Raw genomic sequence first — 18,558 nt, forward strand, 5'->3', positions numbered from 1 at the left:
CATTTTTTTGGAGGAAAAATTAAAAAAAAAAGAAACGTACAAAGTGGGAGAAATTGCATCGAATGAAAGAATGGACAACTATACGTCTGACTGAGCACGTAACAACTCTACTATATTTCACACATCACTCGTTCGAGCCATTGTCCCTTAAACAATATCGTTCAAGTTCTGTCGACTTTTATCTGACGTACAAAACTCTAACCAATAAATATCAGATCCAAAAGTAAATCTCCTGACAGAATGAAAGTTAATCTTGCACAATTTTCCTTCGACTGCTTCGTCTACCCTTCAATAATTCCTTATTAAATTCATTATTTTTCTGAATAACATTTCTTTCCTTTTCTCAATTTTCAAGCAAATCAATAATATATCAAACAAGATAGATCAATTTAATATTAATATTATTTTTTTTTTTTTTTGAAAAAAGACTTTTTTCCGAAACAGTTTCGTGCTTGGAAACTTTTTCTAGAATTCATCTCTGAAATAGAGAATATTTATTTTTGAAAAAAAGAAAATGGTCTTGACGCTTTTTTTTAATAATTTCAAAGTCGATCACGACTTATATTATTTTTCAAAAAGGACTTTTTCTTTATTTATTTATTTTATTTTATTTCTTTATTTTTTTTTTTAATTGCCCTTATAATATTTTCTAAAAAGGACTTTTTTCCGAAAGCATTAAATGCTTAGAAACTGTTTAGAATTTATCTGTGAATCAGTAAATTACTTGTTTTTGGAAAAAAGAAAATGGCCTTGAAGTTTATTTTTAATAATCTTATGGTCAATCGTGACAAAATGGCATTTTTCGAAAATTGTCCTAATATTATTTTTTTAAAAAGGATTTTTTCCGAAAAAAAGGAGTTTTGTGCTTGGCAACTTTTTAGAATTAATCTCTAAAATAAAGAATATTTGTTTCTGTAAAAAGGAAATTGGTCTTGGTGCTTTTTTTAAATAATTTCAAAATCGATTATGATAAAAGGGCATTTTTTTTAAATTGACCTTATAATATATTTTTAAAAAGGAATTTTTCCCGAAAGAGTTGGGTGTTTGAAAACTGTTTAGAATTAAAAAAATAGAAAATATACTTGTTTTTAAAAGAAGAAAACGTAAAATTGTTTGATTTATCATTGATCTATACTACTGGAAGCTTGAAAAAATTAAAAGATAATTATAATTCAATTATTATTATAGTTAGAATAATTTAAATTTTAAAGATAATAATAACAATAATAATTATAACCATGACAATAAAAATAATAATAAAAATAATAATAACAGTAATAAGTAGGAGGTGTTTAAACAAAAAAGCAATAAGAAACTTCATCGAAATCAGTAGAAATTATTAGTAACAGTCGGACAATGTGTTTTTTAAGTAGTACAAGTAAACGATTCGTCAAACGTTCATAGTTTTCGAACGCAGAACGTAGTAGAAAAAGACGTCATTAGTCAGACAAAATATGTATTAAATTTCTTTGAATTTAATTTAGTCAAAAATTCAATTAGAAATTTTAAAAAATATTAATTTTTTATGAATTTAAATAGAAATTTTAAGAACAATTGATTATAGAAATTCAAATATTTTCAAAAATTTTTTTAAATTCTCGTCAAAATTTTAATTATTTTTATAAATAATAAAATTTTTCTCCAAAATTCAATTATTATCAAAAAATTTAATAAAATTCTTGACAAAATTTCAATTATTTTCAAAAATTTTTCTCATTTCAATTATTTTTAATATCTACTATTTTAATAAAATTTTTCAAAACAATTCAATTATTTAAACAAGTTTTAATAAAAATTTCACAGGAATTCAATTACTTGCTAATTTTTTATAAATTTCTTCACACCAATTGAAGTATTTTTAATTTTTTAATGAAGTATCTCGAAAGAATTCAAATATATTCAGAGAATTGAAAAAAATAGTTCTGAGAAATTCAATTATTTCGAAAAATTTAAATAAAATTCTTTTAAAAATTCTATTATTTAAAAAATTTTTTACAAAATTCTTTACAAGATTTATTTAATAAAATTGCAATTTCAATAAAAATTTTCTATACAATTCAATTATTTTCAATACAATTCTTCTCAAGAATTCAATTATTTAAAAAAATTAAAAAAATTGGATTAAAATTCTTCAGAAGAAATCCATTATTTTCATGAATAATAAAATTTTTCTCGAGAATTCAATTATTTTAAAAAATTGTGATAAAATGCTTTATAAATTTGAACAATAATAAAATTTATCATAGAATACAATTATTGCCAAAAATGTTTGTAAAAATCTTCGAAACAATTCAATTATTTGCGTAAAAAATAAAATTCTTCGAAGCAATTCAATTAGGCATTTAAGAAATTTTAATAAAATTCTTCCGAAGAATTCAATTCTTTTCAAAAATAAACATTTTCACGAGAATTCAATTATTTACAAAAAAAAAATTTTTTTTTTAATTTTGCCTCATATTTCAATTATAAAATCTTTGAAAATTTAAATTTATAGTTACAATATTCTTATGATATAAAATAATGATTCAAAAATTTTTTGAAAATAATTACATTTTTCGATGAATTTATTTAAAATTGTATTCAAAATAATTTGAAATCCTAATGAAAAGTTTTATTATTTATAAAAATAATTGAATTTTTAGAACGAATTTTATTGCAATTTTTTAAATAATTGAATTCATGTGAAAAATTTTATTACTTATAAGAATAATTGAATTATTGTGAAGGATGTTATTAAAATTTTTGTAAATAATTTAATTTCTTTTGAAAAATTGTATAATAATTTAAACTAGCAACGTATCCTCACTCGCTTTCGCTCCTTTGGTAGAATTTAAACTTATTTGTTTTTATTTATTTGATCTAAGTAAATATTTATTTCTCATAAATATTTTAATTTATAGTATCAAATAAATATAGTTATTTGTACTAAATACGAATTACTTAAGTCAAATAAATAGAATAATTAGATCTAATAAATATTGCTTTATTAAAAAATATTTTTTTATTTTATTAATTACTTATTTATTTTATTTATTAAAATATCAAATATCATTAAAACTTTAAAAAATAAAATAAAATAATGAACAGGAATAAAATTTGGAAAAAATTTATTTAAAACGAAATCAATGCTAATAAAACGATAATGTGGATAATTATCCCACTCATCTGTTATATTGAGAGTTGATTAGCTAAATGAGAATAAATCTAGAGTAAATTCGAGAAATAATTTCTCAACACATTTCTCTCTCGCTCAGTGTCTATATAGAAGCTACTTAGTGTGTAAAGCTAGGTGAATAGCCCGAAGGTTCTGCTTGAATCTAATTCGGGATTGAACCAGACACTTATATACCGCACCAACGTTGCCTGGTCCAGCAGGGCCGAAATGGAGGGGATTACACGTTAGTTCGTTATCCTACTGTGAACTATGCTCTATTCTCTGCCAACTTTTCGCCCCGAGTTATGTCCTCCCGGGCAAATGCTACACATAACTTTCAAGAGAACGTCTGGTCACCTTGAGTATAGCACCTGAGCTATTCAGAATGTTGTTAGAAGTCTCCTAGGACAACTACTTTCCCACTATAACAACTACCAAAGCCCAAATTCACTAACTACTATGTTTCCAAAGTGTTTCAACACTGGAAATGACACGAATTCTATAGTTAATGCAAACCAATTGTTTGATTTTGATTTTCCCCTTCGAGAAAAATTTCCCTTTTTCCCACTCCACCGGTGAATTTTAATTAGTAAAAAATGTTGACTAATTTCAATCAGTAACTTACTTTTTGCTATTGAATTAGTAGATTTTACTAATAAATTAGTAGAAATTACTATTTATTGATAAAATATCTTTATGCTTTATAATTAGTAAATTTAACTAATAAATTAGTAGAAATTACTATTTATTAGTAAAATTTAAAAAAAATCGAAATTTTGAAAATACAACATTTTTTCTTCTTTTTTATGGCATTTAGATTCATTATTTTTGGGCTCTTCAAAAACACTTTACCGAATTTTTTATCTCAGTCATTTGGTTAAAAAACTACTTTTCTGAAATTTGTGAAAAATCGAAATTTTGAAAATTCAACATTTTTGCTTCTTTTTTTGGCACTTAACTTTATTATTTTTGGGCTCTTCAAAAATATTTTACTCGTCTTCTAAACTTCATCCTTAGTAAAAAAAAAAAAAAAAAAAAAAAAAAAACCACTATGACCACTAGTACCAAAAATCGAAAATTCTTAAATTTCAACATTTTTCTTTTATTTTTTGAAAAATTACTTTATTATTTTTGGGCACTTTAAAAATACTTTACTCGTCTTTTAAACTTCATGATTTGGTAAAAAAAACTTCTTTCACCACTTAATTTATTTGAATTAAAAAATATTATTGAATCAAGTAATTTTCATAATTGATTTAAAGTAATAAAATTTTTCACATGAATTCAATTATTTAAAAAATTATTGTAATAAAATTCGTTCTAAGAATTCAATTATTTGTATAAATAATAAAACTGTTTATTAGGATTTCATATTATTTAGAATACAATTTTAAATAAATTCATCGAAAAATGTAATTATTTTCAAAAAATTTTTGAATCATTATTTTATATCATAAGAATATTGTAACTATAAATTCAAATTTTCAAAGATTTTAATTTTGAACCTTTTTCAAAATTCAATTATTTCTAAAAAAAAATCACGCTATACCTAATATTCAATTATAATCTAAAATTTTAAGTGAAATTCATTTTTTAACCATTTTCTATTAGAAAATTTTTCGAGAATTCAATTATTTAAATAAAAAAATAAAAAATTTATTAAATAATTGAATATTTCTTAAAATTGAATTTTTATAAAGAATTTTTTCAAAATTTTTCAAAACAATTCAATTCTTTCGGCGATTTTGAACGAAAATTTTAAGAATAAATGCAATTTTCTATTATTTTATTTAAAATTGTATAAATAATAATTGAAATACTGCGATAAGTTTTGTCATTTATGAAAATAATTGAATTCTTGCAACGAATTTTATTTAAAAAATTTTTAAAGAATCCATTTTCTGAGAAGAATTTTATTTATGAAAATAATTGAATCCCGGAGAAAAATATTATTATTTATGAAAATAATTAATTTCCTGTAAAGAATTTTATTCAAATTTTTTTTAAATAATTGAATGCCTCAGAATTTAAAAAAAAAATGTTAAAAATAATTATTGAAAATAATTGAAATCTAAGGCAAAATTAAAAAAAATTTTTTTGAAAATAATTAAATTCCCGTGAAAATGTTTATTTTTGAAAAAAAAAATTGAATTCTTGGGAAGAATTTTATTAAAATTTCTAAAATAATTTAATTGCTTCGTAGAATTTTATTTTTTATACGCAAATAATTGATTTGTTTCAAAGATTTTTACAAACATTTTTGGCAATAATTGTATTCTATGATAAATTTTATTAAGCATTTTATCACAATTTTTTAAAATAATTGAATTCTCGAGAAAAATTTTATTATTTATGAAAATAATGGATTTCTTCTGAAGAATTTTAATCTAATTTTTTTAAATAATTGAATTCTTGAGAAGAATTGTATTGAAAATAATTGAATTGTATAGGAAATTTTTATTGAAATTGCAATTTTATTAAATAAATCTTGTAAAAAATTTTGTAAAGATTTCTTAAATAATAGAATTTTTAAAAGAATTTTATTTAAATTTTTCGAAATAATTCAATTTCTCAGAACTATTTTTTTCAATTCTCTAAATATATTCGAATTCTTTCGAGAAACTTCATTAAAAAATTGAAAATACTTGAATTGGTGTGAAGAAATTTATAAAAAAAATTAGCAAGTAATTGAATTCCTGTGAAATTTTTATTAAAATCTTGTTTAAATAATTGAATTCTTTTGAAAAATTTGATTAAAATAGTAGATATTTAAAATAATTAAAAGGAGAAAATTTTTTGAAAATAATTGTAATTTTGTCAAGAATTTTATTAAATTTTTTGATAATAATTGAATTTTGGAGAAAAATTTTATTATTTTTAAAGATAATTGAAAATTTGACGAGAATTTTCTAGGCAAGAATGAGTTTAATTTTAATAAAATTACAAATAAAAATTAATGTCATTTAAATTTCCCCGCTTACGTATTGTACGTAAATTTTTATTTTGACCATTTTTCTTGAAAAACTCAGCATAATTCAAATAAACGAATTCAAACATTAATTCGTTGGGAAAAATTGAAACGAATACGCAATCTCATATAGTGGAATTTTCAGTTTGAAAAACGCCCAAAGGCAAATAAAACATTTTCCCTCAACTCTTCTTCTTCTTCTTCTCTGCGAATGGCGATTTTACTGAATAAACTTTAAATCTTAACTAAAACTTTCAAAACTATCCTCTGGAAATATTTCCGTTTCTCGCAAAATGCATAAAAACTATTTTTAAGAATTTTACTAACAATTAAAATTTTAATTACATTTTAGAGAGTTTAATTAATAATTAAAACTGAATTAATATAACTAAATAATCAATTTAACTTCAAAGTAATTTAATCAACAACTAAAGTTTAATTAAGTTCAAAAAAATTTACTTTAAAACAAATTAATTAACAATTAATTGAAAAAATTCGTAATAAATATTGAAAGAGACAAAAACTCTATCGAAACGCTTTCATTGACAAATAATTGTAAAACAATTTAATTAACAATTAGTTGAAAGAATTAGTCATAAATAAATATTGAGAGTGGTGAAAATTCGATCAAATTACGTTAATTAACAATTAATTACTTAACTAAATTTAAAACAATTTAATTAAAAATTTGTTGATGGAATTAATCACGCAAATATTAACAGCAACGAAAATTGTATCAAACCCCTTTTAATTAACAATGAACTGAACTAAATTCAAAACAATCTAATTAACAATAAAATAAAAATAAAGTCAAAAAATTTATCCCATAAATATTAAATTACAAATAAACGGAAAATTCCATCAAAATTAATTTCCAACGGAAAAAAGCAATAAAAAAGTAAACCCACAAGAAACTTGTAAAACAAGTAGGTACAATAAACGTAAAACAAGAAAAAAATAACTGTTCGCAATTGAGTTGGGGTTATTTCGTAATAAACCATAACTGTATTTTCAAAGGACTCCAAAAATGTTGATTAAAGTTTATCCAGTGCTTGGTTCGCCTCTTTCAACCTCGTAGAAAAGTCGCCAAGTTTTCTTATATTCAGAAAAATTTATGTCTCATCGGACCTATGACAATCTTGCTACTACCACTACTACATATACAATGCCGCTTAACTCCGGGACTTATAAACGATAAAAATAACTCCCAAAAGAAAAAGATTCTTGGTGTATATAACACACGCACACACATACAAAAAAAACCATTCAATTTCATCAAAAGAAGAGAAGAGAAGAGAGAGAGAGAGAGAGAATTCTTTTTTTTCAATCTTATTTTCTGTTGCTCAATTCATTCCGGCTTCAATTACTGATGGCTATCAGATAATTTCCAATCGAAACGAACATGAGGAAAAAGCTTGCAATCGTAACGCTACTCTTTACTCCCGGAAATGGAAAAAAGTACTTTTGATAAAGGAAACAAATGTGGAAGCATATCATTAAAAAAAATTTCATTTCTCTCCTTATATTTTATATTTCTACTCTGTAAAAATTGAATACCTTTAATTTATCATCGCTTCAGATCATCCCCTGGACAGTTAAATTTTTTCAAATTTAAATTTAATAATTTCTATATTTATTATTAACATTCTTGTAAATTTTACACTTATAATATTAGTAAAATTTTATTTTTTTAATTTTATACTGTAAATTCTATTATGTCCTATATTAAAATTTTAACTTTTAATCATTTTCAATCTATTTTTGTACCATTCATTTTCATGTAATTCATTTTTGTATTATCAACTTCTAATTAATTTTTATACCATCAAGTTTTGTATCATCAATTTTTATTCAATTAATTTTTGTATTATTAATTTTTGTATCATCAATTTTTATACAATTTGTTTTCTCATCAATTTTCATATCATGAACTTTTATATAATTATTATAGAAAAATGAATTAATTAATTATTTAAAAATTGATGACGTAAAAATTAATATCATGAAAATTGACGATATAAAAATTAATTACAATTAATTTTTATATCAACAATTTTTGTATAATTAAATTTTGTATCCTCAATTTTTATATATCATCAACTTTTGTGTAATTATATAGAAAAATTAATTACAGATAATTTTTAAATTAATATTTATACAATTAATTTTTGTTTCCCTCAATTTTGAAATAATTAATTTAACTATCATCAATTTTTATATCATGAACCATATAATTATTTCTATATAATTATTATAGAAAAATGAATTATATAATAATTAATTATTTAAAAATTGGTGACGTAAAAATTAATTTTTTAAAAATTGTTGACATACAAATCAGTTGCAATTAATTTTTACATCATTAATTTTTATACATTTCAGTTTTATATCCTCAATTTATATTTCATCGACTTCTATAGATAATTATATAAATAGTTAATTATCAAAATAATTAATTATGTAAGAATTGCTGGAGTAAAAATTAATTTTACAAAAATTGATGATACCAAAATTGCTGATACAAAAATTAATTAAATAAAAATTGATGATATAAGAATTAATTAAATAAAAATTAATTATAACAAAATTGCTGATACAAAAATTAATTAAATAAGGGTGTCTACTATTTTCGTTCAACAAAGTTCCCGGTTTTTTTCCGATTTTTTTTTCTCATCAAATTTAAATTTATTTGATTTCAAACATAAATAAATCTACAACTGGCTACAAAAATTTTTATTAGAGTTTTTATGAATAATTAAATTCTTTTGACGAGTTTCTTTAAATTTTTTTGAAAATAATATTTTTTTAAATAATTTTAATTAAAAACTTGGAAAATTATTGAATTAAACAAAGAATTTTTTCAATTTTTTAAAATAATCAAAATAACTGTTCATAATTATAATTAAAAACTTGATTAATTCAATTTTATTAAAATATATTGATACTAATTGAATTTCTGCAAAGAATTTTACTATTTATAAAAATAATTGAATCCTTTCCAAAGAATATTATTTTTTATGAAAATAATTAAATGTTTGCGTAGAATTTTATTAAAATTTTTGAAAATAATTGAATTGTGAAGAACAATTTAATTATTTATAAAGATAATTGAAATTTCGAGGAGAATTTAAAAAAATTTTTAAACATAATTGAATTTCTGCGAAGAATTTTATTACTTTTAAAAATAAATGAATTGTTTTTTTAGAATTTTATGGAAATTTATGAAAATAATTGAATTCTTGTGAAGAATTTTTTTAAAAATAATAATCAAAAGAATTTATTAAATCTAAAGGATTTTGCTATTTATGGAAATAATAATTGAATTCTTGAGAAGAATTTTTTTACAGTTTCTAGAAATAATTGAATTCTTTCGACGAATTTTAATAAAATTTTTAAGAATAATTACATTTTTCGAGGAATTTGACTAAAATTGTATTAAAAATAATTGAAATTCTGCAATGAGTTTTACTATTTATGAAAATAATTGAAGAAATTTTTAAAAATAAAATTATAATTACGGTGACAATAACTTCCCTTGATTATTTTCAAAAAATTTAAATAAAATTCTTTAAAAGAATTTAATTATTTTTAATAGAATGTTATGAAATTTCAATTATTTCAAAAAATTCCAATTATTTGTTGATAAAAATTCAATTATCTTGAAACAATAGAATTGAAAAATTTTAAAAATCTTACTTTTCAGAATTTTCAAAAAAAAACTTTGCGAAAATTCAATTTTATTAAAACATTTTAAGTGTGCATCTTTTTTGAAATTAACTAATAAGAATTTTAATTATTAATCTTCGCACTAAGAAACATGAATACATTAGAATCTGACTCTTTATAAAATTCAATTATTTATCAATTATTAAATTAAAATACTTTGAAAATTCGATTTGTTAAAAAGTTTTTAATGAAATTCTTTAACAAATTTAATTATTTTCAGTTGAATCTTATAAAATTTCTATTTATTCGATAATTTTCTTTTAATTTATTTACATACTAATATTTGAATCAGTGACTGATTTTTTACTATCAAATTAATAATTTTTACTAATTCAAATTTAGAGCACAGTATAAATATCTATAAAAATGGAAATAAAAAGCGATTTTTTAAAAACAAATTAAAATAATAAAATTTTGTTAATTTGGTGAAAAAATTCCCGGTTTAGCAAAGTATTTTATATAAATAAATGCTTTTTTTGTATTTCTGATTTTAAACAATTATTTTTGATTTAACGATTTGGATTTCGTGTAACGAACACTAATACCGAGTCACTGGCGCAGATTTGAGATCGAGATAAAGAAGATTATGGTAATCCGGAATAATCGTTCGGGGTTCTCCTTTAACTTTTTGCCACTGACACTAGGTTTCGACGTCGCCTCGACTACATTGTAATACGCGGGCTAACATTTTCTGCAACTACAGTGACTGCACATACTTGTTATCCGGCTAATTACAAGCGGCAAACGAGCGCAGTTGGCACAGAAAGAAAGAAAGAAAGAAAAAAAGAAAAAAAAAGAGAGAAAAAAGAAAAAAGCGAATAAAGTAGAATGTACAAAAAAAAAAGAAGAAAAGGTTTGAAACAAAATGACTTTACGGTCACGGTGCCTGGCAAACGTGAACCGCACAAATAAAACAATTCCCCTCTATATATTGTACTATTCGAATTTTTCTCTTCAAAATTGAATCACAAAATAGACGAGAGATCGATGATAATGATAATAATAATCAGTAATCAATAAATTGTTTTTCAAAACAATTTACAAAATAAAATGTTTTTAATATAATAAAATCAAGGTTGCCACAAAAATCTGATTTCCAGAGAGAATATTAAATTTTTTCTTCACCTCTAAAAAAATTCAAGAAGAGTTCAATTATAAAAAAAATATTTAGAATCAAATAAATTTAATTTGTAACTCTTTCAAAATTAAATTATTTTAGATGCAATTTACCCTTTAAAAATGTATAAGTATTCAAAATACTTCTTTTATGTTTTTGATTTTAATTTCAGTGAATAATTTTTGAAAATATTTATATTCAAAAAATATTTCCTTTTAGAAATGGTTTAAAACTTTTAAAAATTTAACTTTTTCGGAAAATTGCAACAGTTTTTTCAACAAAAATCTTTTCTAAATTGATTGTAATTAATATCTTGAAAAAAATTATTCTAAAAATAATTTAATTATTTAATAAATTCAATTATTTACAGAAATAAGAAAAATCGGGGTACTGTTTTCAAATTCACTGTCATTCAAAACATTTTAAGGTGAATCAAAAAAAAAATGTTAAACATTTTTAATTAAGAAGAATTCAAAGTTTTTTAAATTCTCAAAAACTTCTTTCGACTTTAAATTTAAAAAAAAACCTGAAGTTTTCTAGTTAATTTGAAAATTTGATATTTTTCCAGTTCATTTGAAAAAATTCCCTAACATTTTTCTCATTTTCCTGATCGATTTTATTTTCCCTGTCTTTTCCCTCATTTTCCTGATCTGTGGCAACCCTGGAAATGTTACTCACCACTTTCGAAGTCAGCAGAGCAGCAAGAGATCCTTGGATTATTCACCAATCAGGTCCTCGGCAAAAATTGCTATTTGTCCAGTAAACTCGGCCTTCGCTGTTGCTTCTGAAAAATAAAGAACAGTTTAAATAATTAAAAATAATTACAAATTTTAACCACTATTAAAGTTAGATTTCACTATTCGATCAAAATACATTTTACCCATTTTTATTAAAATTTACTTTCGAAATAATAAAATTTACTCCGATAATAATAACGAATTGTAAATAATTCCACAATTCAGTTTTTACTATAAAAGCAAGCGTAAAAGTACAAAATATTTATTCATTCTCCCTGTAAACAAAAAAAAATATAAAATGAAATAATTAAAAAATTTTCAATCTTAAAATAAAAAATTCTCTCTTCAACACAACTTTAAAAAATAAAATTTTAAATTCCGACTATTACGGAAAAAGTTTCAACCAATGTGTTACATTTTATTATTGAATGTTATATTTTATGTAAGAAAAATGCTGAAAGATGTCTTCGCAACTATACATAAAGAAATATAAAATGTAAAGGAGAAAAGAAATGGTCTTCACGACGAAATACACAGATTTAATGTACGTCTCACTGTCGTCTTGCGACGAAGAAAACGAGAACAGACTGACTTGGAAACCAAGTCCGTCCAAGCGATTGAATTCCAAGTATTGTCAAACATTGAGTCGAAAAGAAAGAAAGAAAAGAAAAAGACGACAACGACGACGAAAAAAGGATAATACGAGTAAAAGAAAAAGCCAACTCTCCGACACACACAAAATATTTTTCAATCCTAAAGTTTCTTTAACCAAAAAGTTCCCGCATTGGGTCATCCCTCCCCCCCTCCCTTCATCATTATTTATCCTTTTTCTCTGCGACAAAAGCTTTAAGCAGTATATGAATTTTTCCCTCTATATTCTTTTAAAAAATATTCCCAATTACTCATCATTCACTGACAATTATTATATTTTCACTCCAATTTATTTGTGTACAAAAATTTATTCATCAGAAAAAAAAATTAATTACAAATTTGAATTCGAAAAAATGTTTACTATAACAGACTTCGCACACGATAATTAATTTTAAAACAGTAGCAAAAAGTAGCTTTCAAACTAAAAAAAGTAGCAAAAAAGTAGCAATCGAAAAATAAAACTTGACGACCAAAAAACCTCGTTTTTAGAAACTTCATAAAACTGACCAAAATTCCATTCTATATCTTATTTTTCTCACTTTTCTCTAATTTTCATACGAAATATTTACCACTTTCTTATTTAGATAATAAATTGAATTCCTGCAACGAATTTTATTATTTATGAAAGAATTTAAATATATTTATAAAAATAATTTAATTCTTGTGAAGAATTTTATATGAATTTTTAAATAATTGATTTTTTTCGACTAATTTTATGCAAATTCTAATTTAAATAATTAAATTCCTGAGAAATTTTTATTATTCATGAAAAGAATTGAATTCTTACGAAGATTTTTACAACAAATTTTTTTGTTTAATTGATCTCTGTTTGGAAATTTTATGAAAATAGTAAATATTAAAAATCATTGAATTGCGAAAAGTTTTTAAAAATAATTGAATTCCTAAAAAGCATTTTATTATTTATAAAAATAATTGAATTCCTGCGAACGATTTTATAAAAATTTTTTAAAAGAATTGAATTTCTAAGAAAAAATTTATTACTTTTAAAAATAATTGAATTCTTGTGATAAATATTGTTATTTATGAAAATAATTGAATTTTGCAAAGAATTTTATTAAAATGACCCAAAATAATTGAATTTTCGGGAATGAATTCGGGAAAAAAAATAATTGAATTCTGGTGATAAATATTATTATTTATGATAATAATTGAATTTTGCAAAGAATTTTATTAAAATTCCTCAAAATAATTGAATTTTCGGGAATAATTTCGGGAATAAAAATAATTGAATTTTGCAAAGAATTTTATTAAAATGACCCAAAATAATTGAATTTTCGGGAAAAAAAATAATTGAATTCTGGTGATAAATATTATTATTTATGAAAATAATTGAATTTTGCAAAGAATTTTATTAAAATTCCTCAAAATAATTGAATTTTCGGGAATAATTTCGGGAATAAAAATAATTGAATTTTGCAAAGAATTTTATTAAAATGACCCAAAATAATTGAATTTTCGGGAATGAATTCGGGAAAAAAAATAATTGAATTCTGGTGATAAATATTATTATTTATGAAAATAATTGAATTTTGCAAAGAATTTTAATAAAATTCCTCAAAATAATTGAATTTTCGGGAATAATTTCGGGAATAAAAATAATTGAATTTTGCAAAGAATTTTATTAAAATGACCCAAAATAATTGAATTTTTGGGAATGAATTCGGGAAAAAAAATAATTGAATTCTGGTGATAAATATTATTATTTATGAAAATAATTGAATTTTGCAAAGAATTTTAATAAAATTCCTCAAAATAATTGAATTTTCGGGAATAATTTCAGGAATAAAAATAATTGAATTCTTGTGATAAATATTGTTATTTATAAAAATAATTGAATTTTGCAAAGAATTTTATTAAAATGACGCAAAATAATTGAATTTTCAGGAATGAATTCGGGAAAAAAATAATTGAATTCTGGTGATAAATATTATTATTTATGAAAATAATTGAATTTTGCAAAGAATTTTAATAAAATTCCTCAAAATAATTGAATTTTCGGGAATAATTTTATTACTTATCGACATAATTGAATTCTTGGGAAGAATTTTATTAAATTCTAAAAGAATAATTAAATAATTTCAAAAAAATTTAATAAAAATTTTATATAAAATAATTGATTTCTTACGAACAATTTTATTAAAATATTTGATAATAATTCAATTTCTGTTAAAAATTCTGAAATTTTTGTAAATAATTGGATTCTTCCAAAGAGTTTAAAAAAAACATTTTTTTAAATAATTGATTTTTTCGAGGAATTGAAATTAAATTTTTAAGAATAATTACATTTTTTGAGAAATTCCTGTAAAATTGTTTTAAAAATAATTAAAATCCTGAAATGAATTTCATTATTTATGAAAATAATTGAATTAAAATTTTTAAAAATAATTGAATTCCTGAGAAGAATTTTATTATTTATGAAAATAATTGAATTATTGCGAAAAATTTTATTAAAATGTTTAAAAAGAATTGAATTTCTTTGAAAAAATTCGTTATTTTTTAAAATAATTGAATTCTTCATAATTCATAATCTTATGGTGAAGAATTGTATAAAGATTTTGTTAAATAATAGATTTTTGCGAATTTCTTCTGAAAATGCTATTCTAAATTGATTTAATTTTTGTGGAAATATTATTTATGAAAATAATTGAATTTTTGATGAATTCTATCAATTCTTTTTATATAATTGAATTTTTTTACCAAATTTTATGAAAATATTGAATATTGAAAATAATTGAATTTCGAATATTTTTTGAAAATCATTGAATTTTTTTAAAGAATTGGATTATAATTTTTGAGAACAGTTTTTTGATTTCCAGTATTAGCGAATTATTAGCGAAAAAAACTTCTAAAAAAAAGCAGAAATAGTAGCTTTTAGTGGCTGAAATCTATTTAGAGAGCAAAAATTTACACGAACAAAAAAATTACATTAAAAAATTTTACTCATCGAAAAAAGAGAGAAACGAAAAACAATAGAAATTCATCAAAAAAAAATTAGTCTCCAAAACGTTTAAAACTAAAGAACTAAACATTTTATGGGAAAAGGGGAAAAATGGATGAAAAATTTTCCAACTATGGAAAAAGTACAATTTTATTATAAGTATAAAAAAATGGATATAAAAAATGAAAAAATTTAATAAAAATGACGTAAATTTAGTTATTTAAAAATGGAAAACCATATAATCGCTCTCTAAGCTATAATAAAGTTACGCGGATGTGGTATAGTTATTTTGCTTTATACTATATACAAAAGTTATGATCCTTTGCTTGTTGGCGCAGCAGAATCTTTATTACCAACATAAAGTCGTTTATCCACGTCCGATACTGCTTTTGCTGGTAGTTATTAAGAGGTCCCCAAGTTTTCCCATTCTCATTCCCTTGTTCTTATTGTTAGTCCCGCGCGCTTGAATACTAATCAATTAAAATTTTCCTCCCCTCCCTTTCCACCCTTCTCTTTCCCACTTTCCCCCTTTCATTTCAAATTCTATGAATAAGTTTTGAATCTGCAAAATTTTACTTCAAAACACCGCAGGAAATTAATTCGCATTTTTAATATTTTATTTATCAAGGAGAAAAAAAAATTTCTAATTGCTTATTAATTAACTACTAATTTATTTTTATAAAAATAACAGAATTTGATCCATGGAAGATAAAAATAAGAACATAAATTTATGTCATATTTTTTGTTTATTTAAATAAACAAAAAAAAATTTATGTTCTTATTTTTACCTTCCATGGATCAAATTCTATTATTTTTATAAAAAACTTTCGGAAGGAAATTTACACTATTAAATATACTAATTTATTTATTATTATTTTATTATTTTTTATGTCTCTATATTATTTATAAACTAGCAAATGTTACGCACGAATCATGGTATTTCAATTTTTATTATTAAACAAATTTTAAAAAAAAATTTAATTTTCAAATATTAACTTCAGTTTTGTAATAAATTAAGATTCAAATTTAATTATTAATTTGAATTAAAAAATGCAATTATTAAGTAATTTACTAATTAATTATATAATTACTTATTGTTTTCAAAAACTTTAATAAAATTCCTCTGCAGGAATTCAATTATTTTTAATACAATTACAATAAAAATTCTCAAAAGAATTCAATTACTTTGTTCAATTATTTTTGAAAATTTTAATAAAATCCTCAACAAAATTTCAATTATTTTCATAATTTATCAAATTTTTTGGAGCATTTTAATTATTTTAAAAAAATGTTAATCAAATTCTTCATAGAAATTAAATTACTTTAAAAAATTTTCATAAAATTATTTATGAGAATTGAATTATTTTCATAATTAATAAAGTTTTCCGCATAAATTTGATCATTTTAATAAAATTCTTCAGAAAAATGTTAATATTTTGAAAAATTTCAATAAAATTCTTTGTAAAAAAAAATTTATTTAAATACTCAAAAAAAAATTTAATTCCTATCTTAAATAATAAAATTTTTCACAGAAATTAAAATAGTTTGAAAAATTATTATTAAATTCTTTATGAGAATTGAAATATTTTCAATACAATAATTTTAATTAAATTCTTGGAAAAATTCAATTATTTTCGGAAAATTTAATAAAATTCTTAGCAAACTTTCAATTATTTTCATAATTTATAAAATTCTTCGCGGAAATTTAATTATTTAAAAAAAAATTATTTTCCAATACAATAATTTTAATCAAAATCTTGGAAAAAATTCAATCTTCTTCGGAAATTTTAATAAAAACTTGGCAAGATTACAATTATTTTCATAATTAATCAAATTCTTTTCCTAAGTAATTAAATTCTTCGCAGAATTTCAATTATTTTCAAAAATTTTGATAAAAACTCTTTATAGGAATTTAAATATTTTTAATCTTATTTCAATTAAATTTCTTGAAGAAATTAACTTATATTTTTAACGACTTTAATTAAATCTCCAGCAAGAAATTTAATATTTTGAAATTTTTTGATAAATTTGTTTATAAGAATTGAATTTTAGATTCAAAATTATAAAAGAAATAATATAAAAGAAATATTTTTAATTGAAAACAATTAGTTTAACTAATTTTTGGTATATATAAATACTTATTAATAATATTAATATTAAGATTTATAATATTATTTATATAAGTAAATTTTTTATTTATCATTTATAAATTATAATATTTATTTACCGTTTCTCTTTTATTTACTTTTTCATTCTCGACGCCAAAAATTTTTTAATTTTTACAAAACAAAAAGCACAGAAGAAATTTAGCAAAACTTTTACGATTATTATTCAACCTATACATATAAAAGTTATCCTGCATATTTTTCACAGGACAAGGGGAGATAAAAAATGTGACTTTTCGCACAGTTTCAAACTAAGAATCTATTTAAAAATATGTAAAACAGCAGGTTGGACTATTCGTTCGTGGAAAAAGAGAAAGAGTGAGAGAGAGCTATTTCCCTAGTCCCAGAAAGCTTTATTCCAGAAAGTTTTGAGAGAGAGCAAGTAGGGTAGGGGGGAGGATAAAAATTTAATATTTACGAGAACCACGAGGAGCACTCGTGCATAAAACGTGTTTTGTTCGTCGAAACAAATCATAATTTTTCGTCACAAAAAAAAATTAACAGAAAATGACAATTTTTCCGCTCACTATGAGAATAAAATCACATCTTTATAAATATTTTCAAAAAGAAAATAGAAACTTTTATATATTTTTTAAACCTCTTGTTGAATTTCTGCAATTCCTACAATTCCTGCAATTTTCTTTTTTTTATCATTCATCCTTTTTTCCAATCAGTGTCGAATTAATACTTCTCGAAATATTTTCAATTCAAAGAATTCTAGTTAGAGAGAAAAAGAATTTTAGAGTGAAGAGGGAAGTAGAATCAAATCTTTAATCAAAATTCGTTGTAGGTCATAAGAGAATGAAGGAGGAAGAGAGAGAGAGAGAGAGAGAAAACGTCGCTCTATTTGATCACAAAGTCTCATCTCGATTACAAATTCTTCGTGAAATATCGTTGGTACTCACATATATAAGAGGAGAATTGGAATCTGAAAGATTTTCCAATTCTTCTTATACTTTTCTAACTTCCTATTTCCCTTCATACCTCAACTTATAACTTTCATCATCTTTTTATCGCATTCATTCACAAGTCGACATTTTTATCCAATTTTCAAAAATTAATATAACTTATCTCTTCCAAA

At 21.6% G+C, this 18,558-nt stretch overlaps 1 protein-coding gene and 1 long non-coding RNA gene across 2 annotated transcripts in view; one reads left to right on the top strand and one right to left on the bottom strand.

Moving 5' to 3' along the window:
* The window catches only part of LOC122508444 (dipeptidase 1-like), a 238,973-nt gene that overhangs the window by 172,333 nt on the left and 48,082 nt on the right, over positions 1-18,558 (top strand). The gene's annotated exons all lie outside the window — the stretch shown is intronic.
* The window catches only part of LOC122508447, a 72,206-nt gene that overhangs the window by 15,851 nt on the left and 37,797 nt on the right, over positions 1-18,558 (bottom strand). Inside the window, exon 6 of the long non-coding RNA XR_006302233.1 lies at positions 11,644-11,749. This is a non-coding gene — a long non-coding RNA (uncharacterized LOC122508447). The remainder of the gene's footprint in view (positions 1-11,643; positions 11,750-18,558) is intronic.

The sequence above is a fragment of the Leptopilina heterotoma genome, unplaced genomic scaffold, assembly GCF_015476425.1.
Source record: "Leptopilina heterotoma isolate Lh14 unplaced genomic scaffold, ASM1547642v1 Lhet_54, whole genome shotgun sequence".
Lineage (NCBI taxonomy): Eukaryota > Metazoa > Arthropoda > Insecta > Hymenoptera > Figitidae > Leptopilina > Leptopilina heterotoma.